Below are 23481 nucleotides of genomic sequence, written 5' to 3' on the forward strand. Positions count from 1 at the left end.
TATTCAATGTGATCATAAGTGATTTTGATTTTCTTATTTGTGCTTTTTTCCTACCAAATATGTGCTAGTTCTGTGATTAAAAAAATAAAGCTTAAAAAATAAATGCTTTGAAAAAAAGGAAAGATCTTCTGAAAGATAAAAAATCAGAATGGTGACACATATTTAATGTCCCTACTCCCTAAAAATATATCTATACAAAATATAGATATATATATATATCCGTACGTGGTATACACTGAATGTGTTTCCACTTGCAGCCCTAAGGGGTCGCCAGTTCCTGGCTTACAGTAAAAAATAATCATGTAATGTGAGGCTAGTTACTTAAACCCTCTCAGAAGTTTTCTGATCTATAAAGCGGTGATATTAATAGCTCCCCCAGTTCAACTCGGAGGATTTGTTGTTGGAATTGTATGAAATATGTGAAACTGCTTAATGAAATATTAAACAAGATACAAATGCAGACTGCTATTACTAGTTAGTATTTGAAATTAAGCAGTTGTAGATTTTAGAGTTTTGAACCATCCATCCTCTGTTCGTTTGACTGGACTCTTTGAAGCCATTTGTGTACCAACAGGTGAAGTGAGTTGGGAAAGCATAGTTTAAATCACAACTCCTCTCCCCACGCCACATCTCATTTCACAACTGTTTTTCATCCATTCAGTGACTATATTTATTGGGTGCCAATATGTACTAGAGACTGGAGTCACGATGGTGAAACAGACACTGTCCTTGCATGCATGAAGCGTACAGATTAGCAGAGTATTTGTGGACAGGAAAATAGGCACTTGCAAAATAAGGTGACCAGTGCTGTAATTTGGTAAGTCCAGGGTGCCATGGGGCTCTCGTGGGGTCACCGCCCAGGCTTGGATGGTCATAGAAATTTTCTTCAACCATGTCATGATGAAGAGGATGAAATATGCAGATGATTTAAAAGGTAAAGAAGAACAGTGGAGGATGCTTGCTGATAAGGGCGAGGGGGAAGGGCAGCATGTTCCAGGCAGAGGGAAGAAAACTTTACTGCCCCCAGGGCAAGAAAGGCAAAGGAACTACTTTCTGGTTTTTCAAAAAGCTCCCTGATCATTTTTTGACCGATTTCAATACTTTATAATGTTTCCTAGGCCAGGCGCAGCATGATGAGTAATAGAATACATTTTAGGGTGACCCCCCTCCTCCCACCAGGCCTCCGGACCGCTCCCCTACTAGCCTTTCCCCTCATTGCCTGGCCTTTCCTTTTGAAAAGATAGCACTGAAGAGATGGAGAGAGGCTTTTCTCTTTTGAAGCAGCAGCATTGTTAACAGAGAAGGAAAAGTCTCCCATGAGCTATGGCAAAATCCTGCAGATTGGTTTATGAATCGCTGTAGCTTAGGTTAAAGCCACCTAATTTCCTGAAAGACACCCCATGGCTTTAGCCTTCCAGAGGGGCATAAAGCTTGTATGATATTTACTTTTAGTTAAAATTAAATGGGAATTGAAAAAAAAAACACAAAAAACCCAAAGAGTTTCTTCTGGGAGATTATATTATTAAAGAAAAAAAAGGCTACAAAGCAATGTGGATAAGATGTATATATTGCATTAAAGAAGGTTTGGGAATATACATATCCAGGTGTTAAAGTGATAACTATCTCTGAATAATTGGATTTCATGCGATTTTATACCCTTTTTATTGTGAAATATGACACACGTTAGGGAAAATGCATGATATATAAAAGTATAATTTAATAAATTTTTATTAAGTGAACCCTCGCTTAACCACTACTCAGATCAATCAACAGAATATGGCCCAGGGGCCCTCCATCCGCCCCTTCCCACTGACAACCCACTCTCTCCCTGCTGCCCTTACTTTTATGATAACCTCTTTTTTTTTCTTTTCTTTAGTTTTACCACTGAAGTGTATATTGATGCTTATATGTATTTATCTTTTCCTGTTTTTTGAACTTTAAGTAAATGGGAACATAACGATTTTTTTATCCCTCTCTTTGAACATTAGCTTTCGGTCTTTTAACATTAGGTTTCTCAGTTTCATCCGTGCTAAGGGTATTGTGGTTCATTCATTTTCAGTGCTGTATGGTATTCCAAGGTTAGATCTACCACACTTTATCCACTGTACTGCTGATGGACAGTTTGGCTTGTTTTCAGTTCGGGGCTATCATGAATAGAGTTGCTATTCTTTTGGTGCTCACATGCACATATTTCTATTGGATATGTACCCAGGAGTGGGAATCTGGGTCACCAGCTATGCTTATCTTTAATTGATAATGCCAGAGAGTTAACCAAACACTGCAGTAGCAATGAACACTTCCTGTAACAGTGTAGGAGTGTCCCCATTGCCCTACACTGAAGTTTTGTGCATTTTTTTCTTTCACTCATCTGAATTTTCTATTTTTCTCTGTAATAAATATCCATTGGTTTCATTAGGCAAAATGCTTTCCTAATATTTCTTAAATTTGTCTTTCCCAATAGGGATATTATTTTAAAAATTGAAGTAAATCATTCTTACAGAAAAAAGGCACAGATCACAGATGTATGGCTTAATGGATTATCACAAAGAGAACCCCCCTCTGTATCCACCACCCAGGTCAAGAAATAGAATTTTCTGGCACCCTGGAAGCCATCTTCGTGCCCCCTTCTGGCACAATCCTTTCCCTCCTCATCAAAGGTAAACTATATATTTAGTTCTAACACAATAGATTACTCTTGTGTGGTTTTGAAAGTTATAGAAATGGAACGATACAGCATACCTTATTTTGTGTGTAGCCGCCTTTATTTTCCAATATTGTGAGATTCATCTGCGTTGATATGCGTAGCAGTAATTTGTTCATTTTTTTCTTTTCTTGCCGCAAGGAAGAAATATTGACCTAAGACAGCTGACCTACTCAGCACTTTTTCAACTCATGCACTGTACTGACCCATGCCACATGTGGATTAGAACACTTCACAGGCATTTGTATTTTTGTTTCTGCACAAATAATAAGCTTTTGGGTTAGAGATGCTGCAGGGAGAATGAATGTGGTACCTCCGCCCCGCCCCCGACCCAGCTGCCCTCTGATTTCTGTAATCATGGCTCCACTTGGAATTGTCTCTCATTGATAATGGATGTTTTCTTTGCCTTCTTCTCCATCTAAAACACAGAACAGTATCACATCCCCAGGCTGCGTACTTTTATGTAAAACAGAGCTGTCACAGGATTTTACTGGAAAGTTGATTTATCTCTGAGGATCATGAGAGTCCAAGGATAAAACTGGCATCTGGCCACAGGGAGAGCCCTTGACCTAGAAGCAGAGACAGCTTCAAAGCTGTGTTGGTATATAATGGAACAGGGCACTTTTAACATGAATCCTAGCCTCAAAACTTTCTAGGGGAAAAAAAAAATCCTAAAACTGTCCTCCAAAAGGAAAGGTAAAATCAATAGCTTAGATTTTTTACTCTTTCAGATAAGCAATGCTAAACCCTTCTACACAAAACAGTTGTTGAAATCTAGCTTTTTTTTTTTTTAAAGAACAAAGTGTCAACTGAGCTTGAACTCCTAAAGCAGAATCTTGATATCAATCTATTTTCTTAAAGTAGCCAAACAGGCTTTCAGATGGTGACTCTCCGAAAGGCTGTATGTGAATGTGTAGTAAATGTAATTTTTCTTCTTCTTTTTTTTTTTCTTTAGGCCTTGAGATGTAATTATTAAAGCTGCAGATGTCCCTAGTGATATTAGCTAGATAATCAAATTTGGATCACAGGAATGAAATAACCTAAAGTGTGCCTTCATTACTGCTCTCCTCCAAAGAATTCACTTAATTCTACCCTCCCCCACCCACAAATCTGTAACTAGACAAGGGAGATAGTAAAATTAGCCAGAGGGGTCAAAATGGTCAAATTGATTCTCAAAGCAAAGAATGCCATGTTTAAACACAACAGGTAAAAATTTCCCCACCACAAAAAACAGAAAAGAACATTGATGAAATCACAAGCAGAAAAAAACAAATCAAAATGCTGAACAGAACTGCCAGATTTAGGAGACCTTATTGCTAAAGGAGCTATGAAGCGTACCGATTAGCTTTCTTAAAAAAAAACAAAAAACAAAAACACAGGGAAAAATAACATTTCTTAAATAGCTGATTGAGAATAATTTTTATTAGTAAACATATGTACCCACTAGAAAGATTATCTATGAACGTATAGGTCATTTGAACAAGAATATAATCAGTCTTGTAGAAACTTAAACTTAAAGCAAAATCAAGATTTTATCAAATTGAGCAGTTCTTAAGTGTTTTTGTATCCTTTCTTTCACCAAGAAGATAAAAATCCCCTTTCATTCCCACCCACCCTCCTCTTGAATCGAGGCTAGGAGAAATTCTTCAACCAGAAAGGCTCAGGGTAGGAAGTTATTGCATAAACTCCCTGTTCTCTTTTGCCAATGCTTTTTAATCCCTATGTACCAATCTTCCCTGCTATTTCATGACAAAAGGATCCCAGCTGTGCCAGATTGTGTGATAGCTATATAATCTAGACACAATCCACAGGGGTTTAGAACAGAAATTAACAAACATATGTAAGCCTGAAACCTTAGCTATAAAGAATATCTACCAGTTTCCCAAACGTTCATAGACCAGTCAGAGATTCCATCATCTTGCTTTATAAAAACCCAAGAGTGAAGATTACTATGAGAAAGGTCTTCTAGAATTAGATCTTGCTTATCACAAAAATGTCCACCTTCTGTGGGTGCTAAAGCAGAACAAACATTGAACTGAGAAATAGATGTCTTGGGTTCCAGTACTGAATCTGCCATCAACCAGTTGTATAATCTCTGCCAATTTCCTGCAACTCTTTGGCAGAGATTCCTGTCTATAAAATGAAAAAAAAAAAAAAACTAGATTCTGTAAGGATCCTTCCAGGTCTAGTAGTTGCGTAAGTGATATTTCTAGACCACAATTAAGTAACAGACCACCCTCTCCCCATTATTCCACATCCACTTGGATTCATCAACACTTTTTCTTTCTTGCTGATGCACTGGGAGACGGTGTTGGGACTGGGAACCTAACTCATTTCCTGGTACCCATCTCAGGTCACGTCTTAGATGTGGAGTCAACTGAATATGCTTTAGCATCCTATCTCCTTAGGTTCCTCTTAGAGCAATCCATTATCATATTTGGTCCTTTTTCTGGCATTGGAATTCCCATGCTATTCTATGGAAACATTATGCCAAAATGAAAAGTATGAGAATGGCTAAGTATAGAGCTCCAGGCTGCCATATATGTTTGTGATGCTCCCTGGAAACTTTGGAATCCATAAGTAAATGGATCATACTCCTTTTAACCTTTGAGAGTTACCACGTAGATCATGTCAATGTTTAATACTTGTAACTAGAGCTCGGAGGACAATTTGAAATAGTACGTTTTAAGACATCATCAATGAGACCTGACATGTGAGAGAATCTTCCTGCACTAAGAACTACAGTGAATGCCACATGGAGGAGCTGCAAACTGGGAGCAAATCCACTCCATCCTACTATGAGCCCTTCCTGTTTTGTCAGCCAGCACGGTTTCCTAAATCTCAAATTGCAGCCGAACTGTTCTGCAATTCCATGGCTAGCTATTTTGGGAGCCTAACACAGCAGGACAAATGTGTACAAGTCCACACAGTATGACAGAAGAATTAAAAATGTATTTACCATCTGTTGGTAGTTTCCTTGTGGGGCTCTTTTCTTTTCCTCTCCTGAAGCCACGAATCGGGTCTTCTTACTTCCTGCTGTCCTCAGAGAGCAGAGTTCTGTCTTCAGATCTTTGGAAATGCGGGGCTTTTTCCCCCCTCCTTTAAATTTCCCAGACTGTTGAACTCTCAAAGTATTTCTGCTTCCAGGATCGTTTCCCTCAAATATAAAGTGGAGTGAGTCTGTGAAGAGGTGGTAGTGTTTTATACTTTTTTGTGTGGCCAGGTTACTTTCAGATCCTACACCTGAGTTCTGGTCACAGCGGCCTCTGGGAAGTTCAAGGGTGGAACAAGAGAAGTCAAACACAGGTCAACTGAAAGGAAATTAAGTCCTTCAGTTATGGGAACTCATGTGGGCCCTTTACAATCTATTTTGACCTTACTATAGTGGGATGTGCCAGATTTGAGTCAAAATTTCTAATAGGAAGGGGTCCTTGAATGTGACCATGGACTTCAAGTGAGAGTCATTCCAGCCATGTAGCAGTGTGAATAAAAAATCATAAGCTGTAGTATAGTTTTGTTAGTTGGGTAACCAGTTAGGTTGCTCTGAAGCCGCTTGGTTATGTAGGAATATTCAATCCTCAATAAGAATCACTAGCTTTCATTTCTGAGATACATGTATTATTCACTCAAAAATAAAATCTAATAGAGATTAGTATTAAACATGTTGCTTTAGCCAGAATATTACAATATTACACTGCAGTGTTATGCCTCCACCTGGCCCATTTCATTCAGGTAATGACTTGTTAAAAATTCTCAGGCTACGTAGGTGGATAACTTCACCTTGAAACCAGTGCTGGGTGACCTTGGACCTTGGGCAGGTCCTTTAAACTCCAAGCCTCAGTTTGATCATCTAAGAAATGGGAAGCGTGATCTTCACCTCACCGGACTGTGGTGGGGATTTAGATGAAACGACACGTGCAAAACCCTTACCATGTTGCCTGGCATAGAATAGGAGCTTGATAAATGGTAGCTTTTAAAAATTATGATTATTGGAAGCTGTAGCTGTGCTACTTTCTGTTTGTTCTCAAAACTTGCTGTCACGTTTCTACATGATTTTCAATTCTGGTTTCAAATTTTGTGTTTTAAAAGTTCTTCACAAATCTGAGTCTGAATGTGAAATTCAGCTCATTCCAACTCAGTCTTAATAGGTATACCAGATATAATTAAGATATAATTAAGTCAAAGATCAAGTAAACAGAACATATACCATAGTGTGGACAAGATGCATTGGTTTTGGATTAGCTTCTAATGAGGGAATTGTTGTGTTGGAGCTTAAGGCTTTGCACATAGTAGGTCCTGAAAAATATTACTGATTCATTAATTCATTTCATGGTTGATGAATCTTTAGTGGGTGTCTGTCATGTGCCAAGGACTCTTCTAGATGTTCGAGGTTTATCAGTGCATAAGACAGACACAACCTCTGCTCTCCTGACAATAAACAAACTAAAGGAAATGGCTCTGAATGTTCTAAGGTAATATACTGATGGAATAATAGAGCAGAGCAAGGTGGATCAGGAAAGTCAGGGGGTACAATTTTAAGTAGGGTGGTCAGATGTGGTACGCGGGCCTCTCACCGCCGCGGCCTCTCCCGTCGCGGAGCACAGGCTCCGGAAGCACAGGCCCAGCAGCCATGGCTCACGGGCTCAGCTGCTTCACAGCACGTGGGATCCTCCCGGACCGGGGCACGAACCCGTGTCCCCTGCATCGGCAGGCAGACTCTTAACCACTGTGCCACCAGGCAAGCCCCTGGGAGGTTTTTTGTTTGCTTTTTTTTTTAAGAAAAAAAGACTGAAGAAGGCGAGGGAGTGAGCCATGTGGATATTCAGGGAGAAGCATTCCAAGTGAGGGATCAGCAAGTAGAAAGGCCCTGACGCAAGGGAGCACCTGGCTTGTTTGGGGCTGGAGCTGTAGGAGGGAGGGGAGAGGGGACATGGGATCTGGAAGACAGAGGGCACCCTGATTGTGTGGGGCCTTGGAGGCCATGGGAGGATTTTGATTTTGACTCCAAGTGGAAGAGAGACGTCAGATGCTTTGGAGCAGAGCTGTGGCATCACCTCATGCAGATGCTCAACTATGGCCTGAGCCGGACATGGTGGAAGCAGAGAGATGATTTAGGAGGTCAGTGCAATCGTCCTGATGAAGGGTGGTGGTGGTTCATCTCCAGTGGTAGCAGCCCAAATGGTGAGAAATGGTCAGATTCTGGATACAGAAGGGACAGCCAACTGGATTTTGGGGCAGATTGGATGTGGGGTGTGAAAGACAGAGAGGAGTCAAGATGCTTTTTGGCCTGAGAAGCTGGAAGGATGGAGCTGCCGTTTACTGAGACACGTGTGCAAGAACTGTATGGTCCGTCTCTTGGTGACTGTTAGAGAAGAGATACCTCGGGATTCTGGTCTCAAGTGTAAGGCCTCCCTCCACCTTCTGGGGAAAACCTCGTGAAACCAATGAGCTTCCAGTTGTGCGTTTGGAAGATGAGACTCAGAAAGACTGAGGTACTCACAAGCACTTTTATAAGACTCGAGTGAACAGTTTAAAAAAAAAGCAGCAGTTTTGGGGGTTGTATTTCCTCCTCCGTGCCAAACAATTGATTTGGCTTTTTTAGTCTCTTCCTCACCCCACTCCACACATTGAAATGCCACTTCTGAAGAGGAGAGCTGCAGGTGCATCCTGGCACCAGTAGGCGGAGCCAGGGAGCCCTGGGAAGACCTTTGAGCTGAGGCCCCGTCTGGGAGGACACCACCCTCTCTCAGACCTGCAGCAACGTCTGAACCTCTGGGCCAGAGGCCAGATGTTTCTGGGAGGAGGGGGAGGTGCTTCTAGAACTCTCTTGACAACTTTCCTATTCCACTGAAACTTTTGTATATTGGTACTGTCATGGCTAAAAGACCAAACATGCATCCAGAACTGATTACCTATGTGTATCTATAGAAGAGAGTGGGCCATATGTGTAAATAAAGAGAAGAAAGAAGAATGCAACAGAGCTGTCACCACAGCTCTCATAAAAAGGGTGTATGAGTTTCCTGGGGCTGCTGTAACAAGTAAGCCCAAACTGGGTGGCTTAAAACAAGAGAAACAGGGCTTCCCTGGTACCCCACAGTGGTTAAGAATCTGCCTGCCAATGCAGGAGACACGGGTTTGAGCCCTGGTCTGGGAAGATCCCACATGCCGTGGAACAGCTAAGCCCATGTCCCGCAACTACTGAAGCCTGTGCTCTAGAGCCCACAAGCCACAACTACTGAGCCCGTGCTCCGCAACAAGAGAAGCCACTGCAGTGAGAAGCCCGCATACTGCAAGGAAGAGTAGCCCCCGCTCGCTGCAACTAGAGAAAGCCCGCATTCAACAACGAAGACCCAATGCAGCCAAAAATAAATAAAACAAATAACAAAACAACACAAAACAAGAACAAGAGAAATATATTCTCTCACAGTTCTGGAGGCTAGAGGTCCAAAATCAAGGTGTCAGCAAGGCTTTGCTCCCTCTGAGGCTCTAGGGAAGAATCCTTCCTTGCCTCTTCTAGCTCCTGGTGGTTGCTGGCCATTCTTGGCTTTCCTTGGCTGGTGGCAGCATAACACCAAGCTCTGCCTCTGTCTTCCTGTACCCTTCTTCCCCGCCCTGTGTCTTCTCTGTGTTTCTGTGCCTCCTCTTCTTAGGAGGGCAGCAGTCATATTGGACTCAGGATCCACCCTAATCCGGTAAGGCCTCATCTTAACTAATTACATCTGCAAAGACCCTATGTCCAAATAAAGTCACACTCACTTTCCTGGGGCCTAGGACTTCAATATATCTTTCCGGGAACACAATCCAACCTATGACAGAGGGCAACAGGAACTCACGTAGAGAACTGACCGGTGGGGGGAGCCACAGAAATGGAGCAATAAAAGGAAAACAGTCACATGTGAAATCGTAAGTGGAGGTCAAATGGGTTTGGGAGTACAGGAAATATTAGATAAGAGACGCTCTCACTTAGGATAATCTCCATCTGTGCTTATGGCCCTGATTTTTTTCTGTCAGAGTTAAGAAAATATATATTGTATAAATAAAAAGAATAAGAAAATAGCACTTCTCTGACTCACACATTGGGCAGAGCTGCAAAGTCTTGTGATAATCAGGGAAGACTTGCAGAAGTGCTGGTGCTTGAGCTGGGTCCTGGAGGGTGGGGAAAGATCGCCATGCAAAGAAGGGCTTCCCAGGTAGAGAGAAAGTATATGCAAAAGCACAATGTTATCTAGGTGATCCACTCTTTACCGCCTTAAGTGGGGTGAAAGGTCTCTAAAAGCAAGGCCCAGATTGTCTACTTAATCTGTATTACTCAGAAACGGTATTAAAGAAATGAAGGGGCAAGAATGTTTCTGGTTTTAATATTAAATGCACAAATCAGCACACAGTAACCTGAAAGAACATTCGGAGCATCTCTAAGGCAGAGTTCATTCTTGGACACATTTGCCAAAGCACAAATATGGAAACCCCACCCTCAGCCAGATCTGAAGAAATCAAAAGGCTGATGTGGTATAAATTCCTCTGCCCTGATTGCATAAAGGAGATCTGCCAACATTTTTGTCTCTGATATATTCCTTTCTGCACAAAGAGCTGAACTGGGTTCTTAAAAACCTGATCGTGAACTGCGATAGGCAATTCTGAATCCCCACCAGGATCTAGGAAAATTAACTCCTCACTGATCTTCCTAGATAAGCACCCAAGCTCCCCACTTCTGAGATCTGCGTGGGGATCTGCCTAGGTTTCTGTCACAGAGCAACTCCCTTTTTTGGCATAAGAATGTACAGGATGCCTGTAAAGTTCACACTGGGTCATCTAAGTCTCTTTAAATGCGGGATGATTCATTGCTGGGGGTGGGGGAGAGAGGAGAGTGAGGGGGAAGGAAGTGCTGAGCAGAGAGGCGGAGCAAAGTCATTATGAAATTGACTGCAGAAAAGCTCCCGCTGGGAGTGCTGGGGTCACATGTTCTTACTATTGGTATTTCAGCTACAACTTTTAAATCAGAGATGGGGGAGGGGTCGGAAGGCATCACCTTGTAACTTGATCGGCTTTCAGAGGAGATGCATCCGATGATACCTGGCATATTGATTAGAATTACAATGGAGGATTAATTTCTCTTTTTATCTGACAAAGAAGAAAAGCTCTCCTATGACAGTACGTTTAGCAGCATAAGAATCTGGCTGTAGTGGTATGAGTGAACAATTTGTCTTCTCCTACTTGATTTACTCACATTCTAGCTGACAGGGCCTCCCATTCTGTGCATTCATTTTGTACTTAAAAAGGGATTGTTTGTAATTTACTGTTGAAGTCTGAGTGCTATTATTCTGCTCCGTCAGAAAGCATCTGTGACAGGCGCTATCACTTCATGTCTGTGCCACGGCACAAAGCAAATCCGGATCTGCAGTCATCAGTCTTGAGAGCCCCCCCAAAGTCGCCCAGCAGTTATACTTTGGAGAGGCCTGACGGACACGGGTTCTGCAAATACCGAACTGCCTGACAACCCCTGCTGAAATCCTGACACGGACAGTCTCCTCTAGTTGTTTATGTCAAAAAGCGAAGTTTGCCAATGCATTTTTCTCTGACTCTTCCTCTTCGGGGTAAACTTGGTAAATTCCTCATAAAACAGTTGTCTTAAACCCTGACCCTCATTTGGATCAGCTTTTCCTAGCCGATACTGACTCAAGAAAAATAAAGTAACTGTGAGAGCTTATGCTATGTATTTTAATGTCATGAAGATAGAATAACGATTTGATGGGGTTTTTTAGCCTGTTGTTGCCCCTGACCTTAGTTTGAAGGCACCCTAAGCTTTACCCTCACAACCCATCAACTGTCACTATCTTAAGTGTAAACAATGGTGGCTTTGGGCTCTGATTTTAATTTGGAAAATGTATTTCTTTTGAGGAAACAGAATGCCAAGTTGTTAATGAAATGCTTTTAATAGATTTCCAAATGCTTGTGGCCAATACCAAGCAAAGTTCAACTCACTCATTCCAAGCCTTAAAATGTTGTTCATTTTCTTTTCATGTAAGAAGAACTATGTTCTATAGATGATTAAGACCATAAACTCTTGTTATTTCATAGGTCATTGCATTATGTTCAATGTCAGACATAGTTACATTAGTGAAAATGTGTCTAGGTCTTGCTTGCAAAATAAATAACGGTTAAAAATCATCTCATTTCCTTTTGATGTGTCCTATTATACTAAATATATTAGAAACTGTTTAACAAAAAAACATTTCCTTTTGGTGGCTTTGATTTGTTTTCTAGTGAAGTAGCAATAGTATACTTTTCATTATCCATGCCCAAAGCCATCTGTCATTAAAAGGTATCACCCCCAACCATTCAGCCTGTAACCAGCTGTAACTTCAGAAGGCTTGTGCTTTCTAAAACAGAGAGCAAATTTTCCATTAGCTTTCCAGGCTGGCAAAGTATTTGAGGACTCCCCCACCCCACCTCGAGAGACTGAATCTAACGAATTTTTAGTCTAACAGATAAGCCTAACAGATTTTCGTTTTCCAGGCCCACATCAGGTCTACCAAGGAGATTATGCCTTCACCAATAGCTTACTCTCAGAGATCATTTTAACAGGGGGTAAGGTCCATGTTCTATACTGCAAGGGGGAAACCTCAGGAAGGCAGAAAAGTAATTAAGTTACTACTACACTACTGCAAAGAGCCATGCCTAAGGTCTCCAATTATGGGTTCTTAGAACTAATTCCTTCACCTTCCCAGCCCCATTGTTAATACCAGAGCTGTCCACTAGAAATGTAATGGACACATGTCATTTTAAATTTTATAGTAGCCACATTAAAAAGTAAAAAGAAACAGGTAAATTAATTTTAACAAGATTTTTATTTAACCTAATATATGCAGAATATTTTCATTTTAATATTTAATATATGTATATGTGCATATGTGTGTGTGTGTGTGTATGTTCTAAGTCTTTAGAATCTAAGGTATATTTTACAATTACAACCCATCTCAAGTGCTTAATAGCCATATTGGACAGTACAGCCCTATACTAAAGCATTTGTTTTTAATTGTAGACAGAATCTTATTTAAAATTGCCTAACGTGTGTACTCTTAAGTGATAAACTGTTGGCAGATGTTTAAATACAATGATTTTAATTTTACTCTTGACTATTGGTGATGTCACTTTCATTACCCAGAAGCCTGGGCTGCTACAGTTTGGTGGAGGGTCAAGAAAGCTGATTCAGAAGCATGTCCTTTAAGAGTCTCTGTGCCTCAAACAGAGCCCGGTGACTTCAGTTTGGGTGTGGTGAGCTGACCTCAGAGTCTATTGTGTGAGTGGTTTTCACTTCTGTTTTTAGTTTATTTTGCTTTTCTGGTCTCTCCAGCTTTATTTGGAAGTACAATCTAAGGAAAGTATATTGGTTTTGCAGGCACACTATGATTTGCTCAGATTTTTAAATGACCTATGTGGGCTAACACCCTCCTTATAATACCATGGTTAAAGGTCTGTGAGTGTATCCATTAAAAATTCAACTTTGGGGTATTTATTACACAGCCATAACAAATTGCTCCAGGCCAAAATTTGGCAAATCTTTCTTTAGCATAGGAGGAAATTCTTTTTAACATTTTTTTAAGAAGCTATAAATAATTAAATGTTTATCATTTAAATTCACTCACGTGATTTTTTTTTTTTGGATAGACAAGGCATTCAGACAAAACATATGTTGTAACTTTACATTTTGTTTGTTTTACAAATTTGCAGTATTCATATTAGCTTTATAAATAAATTTTGCTGATGATTTACACAGTTGCCCTCCCACCACCCAAATTTTTAATGATCCTAGTATTTGATTCTCATATTTGGAAGTTGGATCAATATACTGATTCTGAAAGGTACTGGATCAATCAACTATGAATCTTTAAGTTTCATCATGGTAAAAACCGACATTTTTCAAAAGATAAGATTTGTTTTGCTGTGAACTCACTGCAGACGGAAATGTCTTACTCATCTTTATATTCTCAGGGCCTAGTTATTGTAAATGCACAATGAACGGCTGGTGGTAAATAAGTGATAAACACATAAAAAACATAGCTCAAGAACGAAGACTGTCTCTATTCATAAGTCTCATTTAAATATTCACTTACTAAATACTCACTATCTAATAACTTTGAAAAATCTTTGAAACTGTAAAGAACATGCCGCTGGATCTTTAACCTCTATGATTTCCCTCATTTCTGAACAACTCAATGGATTATTGTTATTATTGAATGACCCAATGCTATGCAGGCACGAGCCAGTTCCAAAACATCCTGTCTTATCCACCTCCCGGGAGCATTTGAAGATGCAGTGTGGAAGGGCTGTAAAAAGTATGAAAAGCTACATAGGTGCAATGGAAATGTAAATCCTCTCCACTGCAAACATGAAAGATAAACCCCTAAAATTACTGTGAAAGTCAACATGGCGAGAAGTACCTATACTTTTACCAACATATTTGACTCCAAATGAAGTGAACTTATCTGATGTAGTATTGGGTTAACTGACCCCAAGGTTTTTAGATAAACAGGAGTGACTCTCACTTGCCTTACCGTGTGTGTTGTGTATCTTTATTTTTCATTGCAGAAAAGCTAAGGCATCTTTTTCAAGTATGACTACTGAGGTCCACTTTCTTTTAAGAATTCAAGCCTAAAACTCTAAATAATCATATCTATATTCTATTTAACTTCCAATCCATTCAATCATTTAGTTGTTACAAGCTGCTGAGCCGTTTGTGTTTGCTTGTCTTTGTTTTGCTTTGAACTATGTAAGAGGCTACTTCCAATGAAGACATATACTACATTTAAAAAGCCCTTACAATGTGGAGGGCCTGTACACTTGCTTTATTAAGTACTCTTGTGCTCCCTCTGCTGCCCTGAAGAAAAGTTTCATGTTCAAGACCCTGGTATATTCCTTACAGAGTGTTCTCTTGGCAATGATGATGCAAATTTGTACATAAATCAGGGCCCTTCTGAAATGCAGTACTATTTGACCAAAGCATAAAATGTAATAATTTTTAATTTTAAAAGTGCAAATTAATAAAAGGGGAAGGGAATAAAAAAGAATAAATAGAATTAAGTTCTGCATCTGTGGCCAGATTCATCTAGACAGAGCCCTGTAGTATAGACAGTGTTCTTCCTACTATAATGCACTCAGGAATCACTGTGGGGTGGGTGGGGGGGGGCAGGGAGAAGGGAGCTGGTTGAAACACACATTGGGATTCCGTAGGTCTGGGGTGGAACTCTCATTCTGAATGTCTAAAAAGCTTCCAGATGCTGCTGGTGCTGCTTTGAAGACTATGCTTTTAGAAGCAAGATGATATGTAATTGTATGATATAAAATATACTTGATAGGCCATTTTAAACCTTCAGAAGTAGACATTACCAAAACAGTGAAATAGATATGAGTGTTTAAGCAATGCAGAACCCGGATTAGGAGGATGGCTCAGCGAGCCTTATTTCTCAATTTCCTTTAATTTCAAAGTTTGACTTACAGTTGCCTGAACATAGTATCAGGTTTATGACTAGGAGCATAGTACTACATCTTTGCTTACTGGCTTGTTGAAAACCCTGCTCTTCTTCATTGAGTTTTTTTTTTTTTTTTTTTTTTGCATGAGAAAGTATTGTTTTTAAAGAATCAAGGCCAGTTATTTGTGACTGTACATTTAAAGTTTTGCCACTGGAAACGACAGCATTTCAGTACTAAAGGTAGTGAAACTGTATCATAAGTATGATGTTTATGTTGGACCTTGCAGGAAGAAATAGTTACAAATTTTAATGGCAGTTTCTGGCTTTAACCTTAATGGCTAAGTAAGTAAATGACACAGTTCTTAATTGTTCTTACTGTTTGGGTAATAAGTGTATTCAGCTTCCTTGAGGGAACATTTAAATTAACTGACTCACTCGAATCTGAGTTATGTGTTTTAATGTGTTGAAGGTTGTTAAAATATGTAATAATGAAAATATTGCTTTTTTTTTAAACCCCAAATTCTCTAAATGTAAGATGTCTAAAAATAGAGTGGAGGTGGATGGGACAGTCTGCAGATTAGGAGTTGGAATGAAAACATCTCAGTTAAGCCAAAAACTTGGCAACCAATATTTTCTGTTATAAAAATATTTTAGATGAATTAATTTTTTTATGAAAGCTGTCTGAAACTGAAATGAAGAGCAGAAGTTCTCTGTTTATTCACAGGCCAGTAATAATAATACCTGCCTCAAAAAGCATACGTCTTTTTCGTGCAGAGCTAGCAGCTTATGCTCCTTTCAGAAACCGGCACTGCCAAGGGGGGAAAGATACATTACTACCCGTTTACCTTCTGAGATATTAACCTTCACCTTGATAATGCTTGTCAGGCAGAGCCTTTTCAGGAAACCGATTTTAATTGTCCACTAGAGGCTGTAATGAGACCAACAATGTCACTTTAGACCAACCTGGGGCTTAAACTGTAACCATCATTGATTTTTAAGTGAAAAAAAAAAGTTGTAGAAACGAGTAAACAGTAGTAGTAGTTCTTTAAAAATAGCCATGTATATGTGCATGGTATTTCAAAATGTGAGGAAAAAAGTGATTTCCGGGGCTCTACACCTTCCTAGCTAGGGTGCTGATTTTTATTTCTGCAGCACCTTGGCGCTATAATACAGTTGTTTAAAAGCTGACACATTTCTGTTGGTGATTCTGTATCCTGCTTCAGTTGGTGACTAACCGTTAGGTCATAAGTAAATTCAGCCAAAAGGTTTCTCAAATACAGCTTCCAGTCAAGTGGAGGCTTCCAGAGAAAAACTTACGTTGTAAGGATCGTATTTCTAGACACTTGGTTCTAAGCACCTGAAAGAGGTCAAATGCTGCCCCGACACCTACCGGTCTTCCAGAATTATCTGCAGCCAGGAAAACGCCGCACTGAGCTCCCTTTAGCATGGCTGTGCCTTCTCTTCCTCCAGGTGCCACACCTGTTGGCCAGGTACCACCCCTCCAAAGAAGAGTCCTTCCCTTCCAGCTAACGCCTGGCGTTGGTACCCACGGAGGGACGGGGTGCCGAGGAGTTGAGAACCGCACTTAAATTTGAGTCCAGAGGAAGTTCTCCGGCGCGGATTCACGAGAACTGCCATCTGATGCTCGGTTTGCTTTCTCTATCTCCTACACTGGTTGCCTCATTTCCGATGAAATTAATGATCCCGAATTAGCGGCGAAAGGAGTGCGCGGATCGTCTACCCAGGGTAAAGCTGGGTAGTTCCATACCCAGAGCAGATTTCCGGACCTGCAGAAAGAGAAGGGAGAGCAGGGAGGTCACCAGCTTTCGTAGGCAGGAAAGGTGAGGGTGCACGTGCAGACAGGGGGACCCTTAAAACTTTCCTGAGTTGCACGCCAAGACAATCCCCGCGGCTCGGTGGGCTGGCTTCCGGAACGCTGAGGCTAAACCGGTTTGAGGGTTAACACGCGTGAAGATCGGAGTCAGCCCTCTTAGTCGCTTGTCGGCGCGCCCAGGACGAAGGGAACGTCGGGATCAGAATTGGCCCACCTCCTCTCCCACTTGGGGTATTTCATGGTCTCCGACTTGCAGCTCGACAGCCCTCGGAGAGTCCTCCAGGGTCCCTGAGTTGCACCCCGCTGTCGCTCTGTCCCCTCCAACTAGATGCAGGGACCCGGGAAGGCGCGCGAGGACCTACCGGTCACCGCTAAAATTACCTCATCGCTTCAGCTCCCCGCCCCTTTCCCAAACCTGGAAGCACTGTCCCCTCCGGCCCCGGTCACCCCTCCCGCCCCGCGGCCCTCGATCCCGAGCCGGTCTTGGGGAAACGCGCCCGTCTCCCCGGGGGCCTCCGAGCCCGGGCTGCGCGCACCGAAGGGTTAAGGGCGCGGACCGGCCGCCGCGCTGTGCGCTCGCCGTGCTCAGAGCTGCTCGCCCCGCCGCCCGCCGGAGGGTGCCCCCCCCCGCCCCCCCGAAGTCGGATCCCAGAGCTGCGGCGGCGGCAGCCAACTGCTCCATATTTGGCTTCTATTACACATTTACATACTGGAGCGAGCTAGCGAGCGAGCGCGAGAGAGCGCGAGGGAGGGCGGGCGGAGGGAGGAGGGAGGGGAGAGGAGCGAGGGGGGGGAGGAGGAGGAGAGAGCAGAGTATACCGCAGACATCATTTCTACTACAGTGGCGGAGCCGTACAGGACCTGTTTCACTGCAGGGGGATCCAAAACAAGCCCCGTGGAGCAGCAGCCAGAGCTACAGCAGCCGCAAGACACTGTTTCTCTCCCTCTGCCCCCCCTTCCCCACGCAACCCCAGATCCATTTACACTTTACAGTAAGTGGCTATTTTTTTTTTCTCCTCCGATTCTTTCTCTCCCCCCTCCCCCATCTCCTTCTCCCATGATTTAGATTGAGATTCCCCCCCCTACCCCCGCTCTCCCTAGAGGGGCAAAAGCAACAATCAGGAAACAAACCCCAAACCCCATTCGGCGACACGGAAAACAGCTGGAAGAGGAGCGAAGGAAATCGACGCGTTGTGGGGTGTGTGTGTGTGTGTGTGTGTGTGTGTGTGTGTGTACATACACCCTTCCCCGGCTCCAGCTTCCCGGGCCGACATCCCCGCTCTGGGAGCAGGGACAACTGGCAGGAGGGCTGCAGGGGCTGGGTGGGCGCCCGCCAGGCGAGGGGGCGCGCCCGGGCTGGGGGCACGGGCGGGCGGGGAGAGCGGCGGCGGCGGCGCCCCGCTACGGCGGCTGCCGGTCCGGCCGCGAGTGCGGAGAGCCATGTCCTCCTTGGAGGTGGCGTAGGGGGAGGCGGAGGCCGGGGGTCGCGCTGCCCCCTCTTCCCGCCGCCCCCTCCTCACTCCTCTCCCCGAAGAGGGCGGCGAGAGCGAGCGGGTCTGGAGAAGGGCTGGGCTTGCCCGCGGGGGCCGCCTGGCCTCGGAGCCCCGGGGTGGGGGTCTCCCCGCGGAGGCCGGCCTGGCCGGGCGTGCGGCTGCGGACCGGGAAGGGTCTGCGCCCGCGGCCGCGCCGGGACTTCGCGCGCGTGGCCGGGCGCAGAGCGGTGGGAGAGTGGGGGGCGCTGAGGGGTGGGTGCTGGGGGAGCGGGTGTGCGGTGCCGGGAGCGCGGCCGGAGTGGCGGTGGCGGCCCTGGCTGCAGCTGCCGCCGCCGCCCTGTTGGTACGGCAGCTTCCTGATCATGTGCAGCCGTCGCAGCGGCCCGGAGCCGGGAGCCCGCGAGCGCCCCAGCCCGGGCCGGCGCCCCCGCCAGCGCCCGCGGCCGGAGCCGGGGAGCCGTGGCAGGCGCTGCCCTGCCCGCGCCGGAGTGAACGGCTGTGCGGCTGCTAGGAGGGTGAATGAAGCCGGGAGGAGGGGAAGGAGGAGGTGGCGGCGGCGGCGGCGGCGCTGCGGGAACTGGGATGCGCCCTGGAGCCCCGCCGCTCGCTCACTCTGGGCCGGGCCGGGCCGGGCCGGAGGCTCCGCCACTCCTGCGACCGCAGCCGCCACCTCCTACGTGGTTCCAGCGCTGCGCGCAGGCCGGTCCCGCAGGGGGCGGGGCGGGGCGGGGCAGGGGGCCGGCCGGGCTGAGCAAGAGGTGAGGCGGCGGCGGAGCGCGGCGTGAGTGTGAGTGAGTGCGTGCGATTGTGAGTGTGTGCGCGCGCGCGTGCGGGGGAGGGGGCGGCTGGGGCCGTCGCGGTGGGGAGAGGGCCCCCTCAGTGGCCACTTGGCTGACTCCGCACCGCCCCGACCCCTTCTCGGCCCCCCCCTCCCCACCGCCCTCAGGCCGCCTTCCTGAACTCCGCGGCTGGTGCTTTCATTTTATTTCAGACCACGTAGGGGGCTGACTGGAAGCGATGAAACAATTCAGGTTTTCGAGGCAGATTGAGCAAGAACCTTAGCGGGGGGTGGAAGTAGGGTGGGGGTGGAGATCCTGCCAGAAAACAAACAAAAAAAATCAGTTTTCAAGGACTGTGGGGTTTGGTTCAATCCCATGGCTGCTCTGTTTTGTTTTGCTTTCTTAGTATATAATCCTACAGATAAGAGGGTAGTATAAATACTTCGGGAGATTGGGAAATTGCTGAAGAGTAGTAAGGGGGAAAAAAAAAAAAGCCAGTCGGAAGCTGGTTATATAATGCGCGATGTGGCTAACGAGAACGGCAAGCTATTTTTATTTTGTTTACCGTATGCTGTGCAGTAGGGACTCCTACAAACTGGTTCTGTCCCCGAAGAGATTCTTAGTTTCCCTGTGAGATCCACAGGATACAATTAGCAAAATTAGAAGACCCTATTAAACCCACAGAATAAAAATTAATGGCTTGGAGTGGTATACTCCGTGCACATCCTGGTGCATGCACGGGAATGTGTGTATGCAAATAAGTTTTTTGCCAATCTTGTAGTCACATCTCATTGACATTTGTGTTTTATAATGCAGGCTGTTCTTAATATTTAAACATAATCGTTACATATCGCTCACAGCAGCGGGTAGTTACTTGAAGGTTATTTTTAGGCACAGCTAGTTACTTTTTCGACAGTGTTAGCTAAGCTATTTCATTTGGGTTTCTGAGGAGTCCTGCAGTTCCTAGAAGCCCCTGTCTTAAGCCCACCGTGTGGTTTATTTGGTGGGTGAAGGTAGTTTGACACTTCAGCCTATTTTGGAATGCAGTGTTTGCCTGAAGAAACCACCAGAGAGAAGGATGAGAAAATCTTGCAAATGAACTCTTGGAAAGGGACTGCACCATAACGACTAATGCTTTGGCATTTAATCTCCTCTGATTGCCCTCTGTGCCTGCATCAGTCAATATTTTAGTAGCTCCACAGATAACTGGGCTTGAGTGCCACCTTCTACATAAAGCAGAGGTTGAAGGACTCCCCTGAACCTTCTGCCTGCCTGCCTTTCTCATCTCGTAGATACCTGTCAGCGGGTGTAGGTTTTCGGTGTACTTACTCCAGCTCTGATCACTCATGTAATTAGATCAGGCTGCCATGGCAACAGACAGTGTTCCTCCGTCCATTCAGGTGGGCTTGTCTCGTGCCTGGACTACTCCCAAGTGTTTCATGCACAGTATTTGTGCTGCCCCAGCCAGATGAGAGACTTTACTATTTCAGCTGCATCTTCTTTCTGTCATTTTTGGACGGGAGACACTGAATGATGCTTCTAGTTACTCAGCTTTTATAAAGGAGACCAACAAGCTGTGCTTACTGGGTGCAGTATGTAAATGCATCTCCCCAGACAGTGAGAGGAGCCCGACAATCCTGCTGGTGTTTATTGTGAACAGATCAACAAGTATTTGGTACTTGTTAGAAACCTTTCAGAGCTGACTAAAGCAGCATTTCTTTTGCAGGCTGTCTGGTGCCTTTGGCCTTGCAGGCACTTAACCCTTTCAAGTGCAGAAGAAGTCATCCTTTAGAACTCAAGTTGCCAGTAGTCGCGACTGGTTTTCTAACGGATTTACTCAGCGGAAGTAATTTATTCCAGAAGGATATCCCCGTTGTCAGATTTGAAAACTGGACGGCCGTCATAATAGCAAAAAAATGCTACTGATAGTAGGCAGTCATTCTGAATGTATTCATTCTTAACTTGGATTTCTTGGCCATGATCGTTACCTTTGTGGTAGTAGGTTATAAGGTTTTTGTCTCAGCTAAGAGATGATGGAGGTCTATAGCTGGTAGACTGATAATGTATGGTGCTTTTGCACAATAACTTGTACTCTATTTGGGAATATAATTTCATGGGCATTTAATAATGTAGAGAACAGCATTTTTCTCTTTGCATTAGGGGACCACCTTATTAAGCCAGCTGAGCAAAGAAAAATAATACTGTTGGGGAAAAAAAAAAAGGAAAGAAAAGTAGCTTTGGTTGCTGAAGCTCTGTGTTGCTCAGGCAATCCAAATAAGGGAGAGTATTTTAATAACTCTGATATTTGAAAGAAAAAATAATTGAGAATAATAACGTCTTGATGTCATTGTGACCCTGCCAGTCAGTTTACCGTTTTACAGCCCCCTAGCTAAATTGGTAAATCCTTTTTTTTTCCTCCGGGGCTAAGATTGTTGAGAGGTCTCCTTACTGCTCCTCACAGGGTGTTTATGAATTTCTACCATTTTGCGAGTTTATGCAGTTGGTAACGTGATTGTGACCTGCTCAGATCAAGCGTTGCTGTGTTTAAAACGGGCCATTATTTCTAGGAGGTAAATAGATGGGGGAGGCAAGGATATAAAATAAAGCGCAGAAGTTTAAGTTTTACATAACACCTTGGAGGTCCTGGATCACCTTTACAATGTACAGAAAATCGCTTCACTTGCAGCCAAACGTGCACATGTATTTTTCAGTGTACAAATAAATTCATCCTAAAATAAGTATGAAAAATGTGCTTGATTGGGAACTCTGAAAGTCAATATTTTCCCTTCTGGATTTCGTTTGAAGAGGGTTTGGTAAACAGAAGTGATACTTCATTAGAAATATCATAACTAGGCTTCCTGGCCTCTGAATTGTCCTATACTCTTGGAGAAGAATTCAAGGACAGCTCTTTAGCCATCAAATTATCCATGAAATGTCTGTAACTGGCCTTACGTTTCAACAGACCTAACTCAGTTGTCTGGGAGTCCCCAGAAAGGCCAGCCTTAAGAGATTATTAAAATATCAATAAGCATGTTTCTGTGACTCCTGGTACAGAGTTTGATTCACATCCCTTTTGTATAAATGTGCCTTTATTTTTTTTCCATTCTGAAATGTCAAGTGGATTTTCTGTTTGCACTTACCTTGAATGATAGTTTTTGATGACTAACGCATGGTTAACACTGGCTCATTTTGTTTCCTATAAGAAATTAGTCGATAAACATGTTTTTACTAAAAGCCTGAAATTTAGTGAAGGTAGGAGTGAATGTTAATTCTCTCATCTATAGTTGTCTGCAAGTAACACATAGTTTAGACTATGAAGAGCTTAAATACTTGTGTAAGATGACATAGTACAGCAAGGCAGAATATTATTATTTTTATAGGGGAGACAGATGATTTGATTTCCATTGCTTTATATCTTTTGATATGTGCAGCTTAACTGCTTTAGACAACAGATTTAGTTCTGCTCATACTGCCAAACTTATCAGAAGCAGGCTCTCCTTATTTTGTGAAAAGCATTGAAAATAAGAAATCATAGAAATCCCAATAGAGATAATAATTTCTGTTCTAGAGTGTTCCACACAAGACTGCCCCTTTTTAAGGAATTTTGTAGTCCTCAATGATGCTGTTCAAATTTTAGTTTCATTCAATTCAGTTTAATAAAATACACATTCAGAATTTAAGAGGTGGTATAATAATGAGTATCCTCCATGCTAGTGTTGGAGAATATTTTCAGATGTTGGCCGAAAGAGTTGTAATTGGATCAAGGTTTTAAAAATATGTAAATACTTAAAATTACAGGAGTAATAAAAAGGTTTAGGTAACTAATCTTTATTGGTGGAAATAGTTTTTAGAAATCTCTTTACTGTTTCATAATTTATGTATCTTTGTCTTTATCAGTGTAGTAATATATTTTATAATCCTTATAAACCTGAAGTTTTCAGGCCAATGTACTATAAATATGTGTACTACCTATTACCATCTCAAATGTACTAAAACACATTTTAGAACTATTAAAGACAAAAAGGCAACAAACATTATATTCTCTTTGACATATTTGATGTGAGCAGGACTGATTCATTGATTTTTTTGTAGCTTTTAATGCATTGCATTTGTGGAGTAATGAAAATGCAACGGTAATGGCAATAACGTAAGCAAAAATTGTATCATAAACCTGAAAATTACTTTTCAGAAAATTCATTGTAGTGTA

The 23481-nt window shown here is 43.2% G+C and overlaps 1 protein-coding gene across 4 annotated transcripts in view; it reads left to right on the forward strand.

Annotated features, from left to right (window-relative positions):
• The first annotated feature begins 17813 nt into the window (after positions 1–17813).
• The window catches only part of ATXN1 (ataxin 1), a 406204-nt gene continuing 400536 nt past the window's right edge, over positions 17814–23481 (forward strand). For 2 of the 4 annotated variants that reach the window (XM_032647558.1, XM_032647553.1), the window contains exon 1: positions 17815–17994. The gene's annotated coding sequence lies outside the window, so the exon portion shown is untranslated. Of the gene's footprint in view, positions 17995–23481 lie in introns of all 4 variants that reach the window. The other 2 variants (XM_032647559.1, XM_032647552.1) reach the window with 2 other exon arrangements.

This window comes from Phocoena sinus, chromosome 11 (assembly GCF_008692025.1).
Source record: "Phocoena sinus isolate mPhoSin1 chromosome 11, mPhoSin1.pri, whole genome shotgun sequence".
NCBI classification, from domain to species: Eukaryota; Metazoa; Chordata; class Mammalia; order Artiodactyla; family Phocoenidae; genus Phocoena; species Phocoena sinus.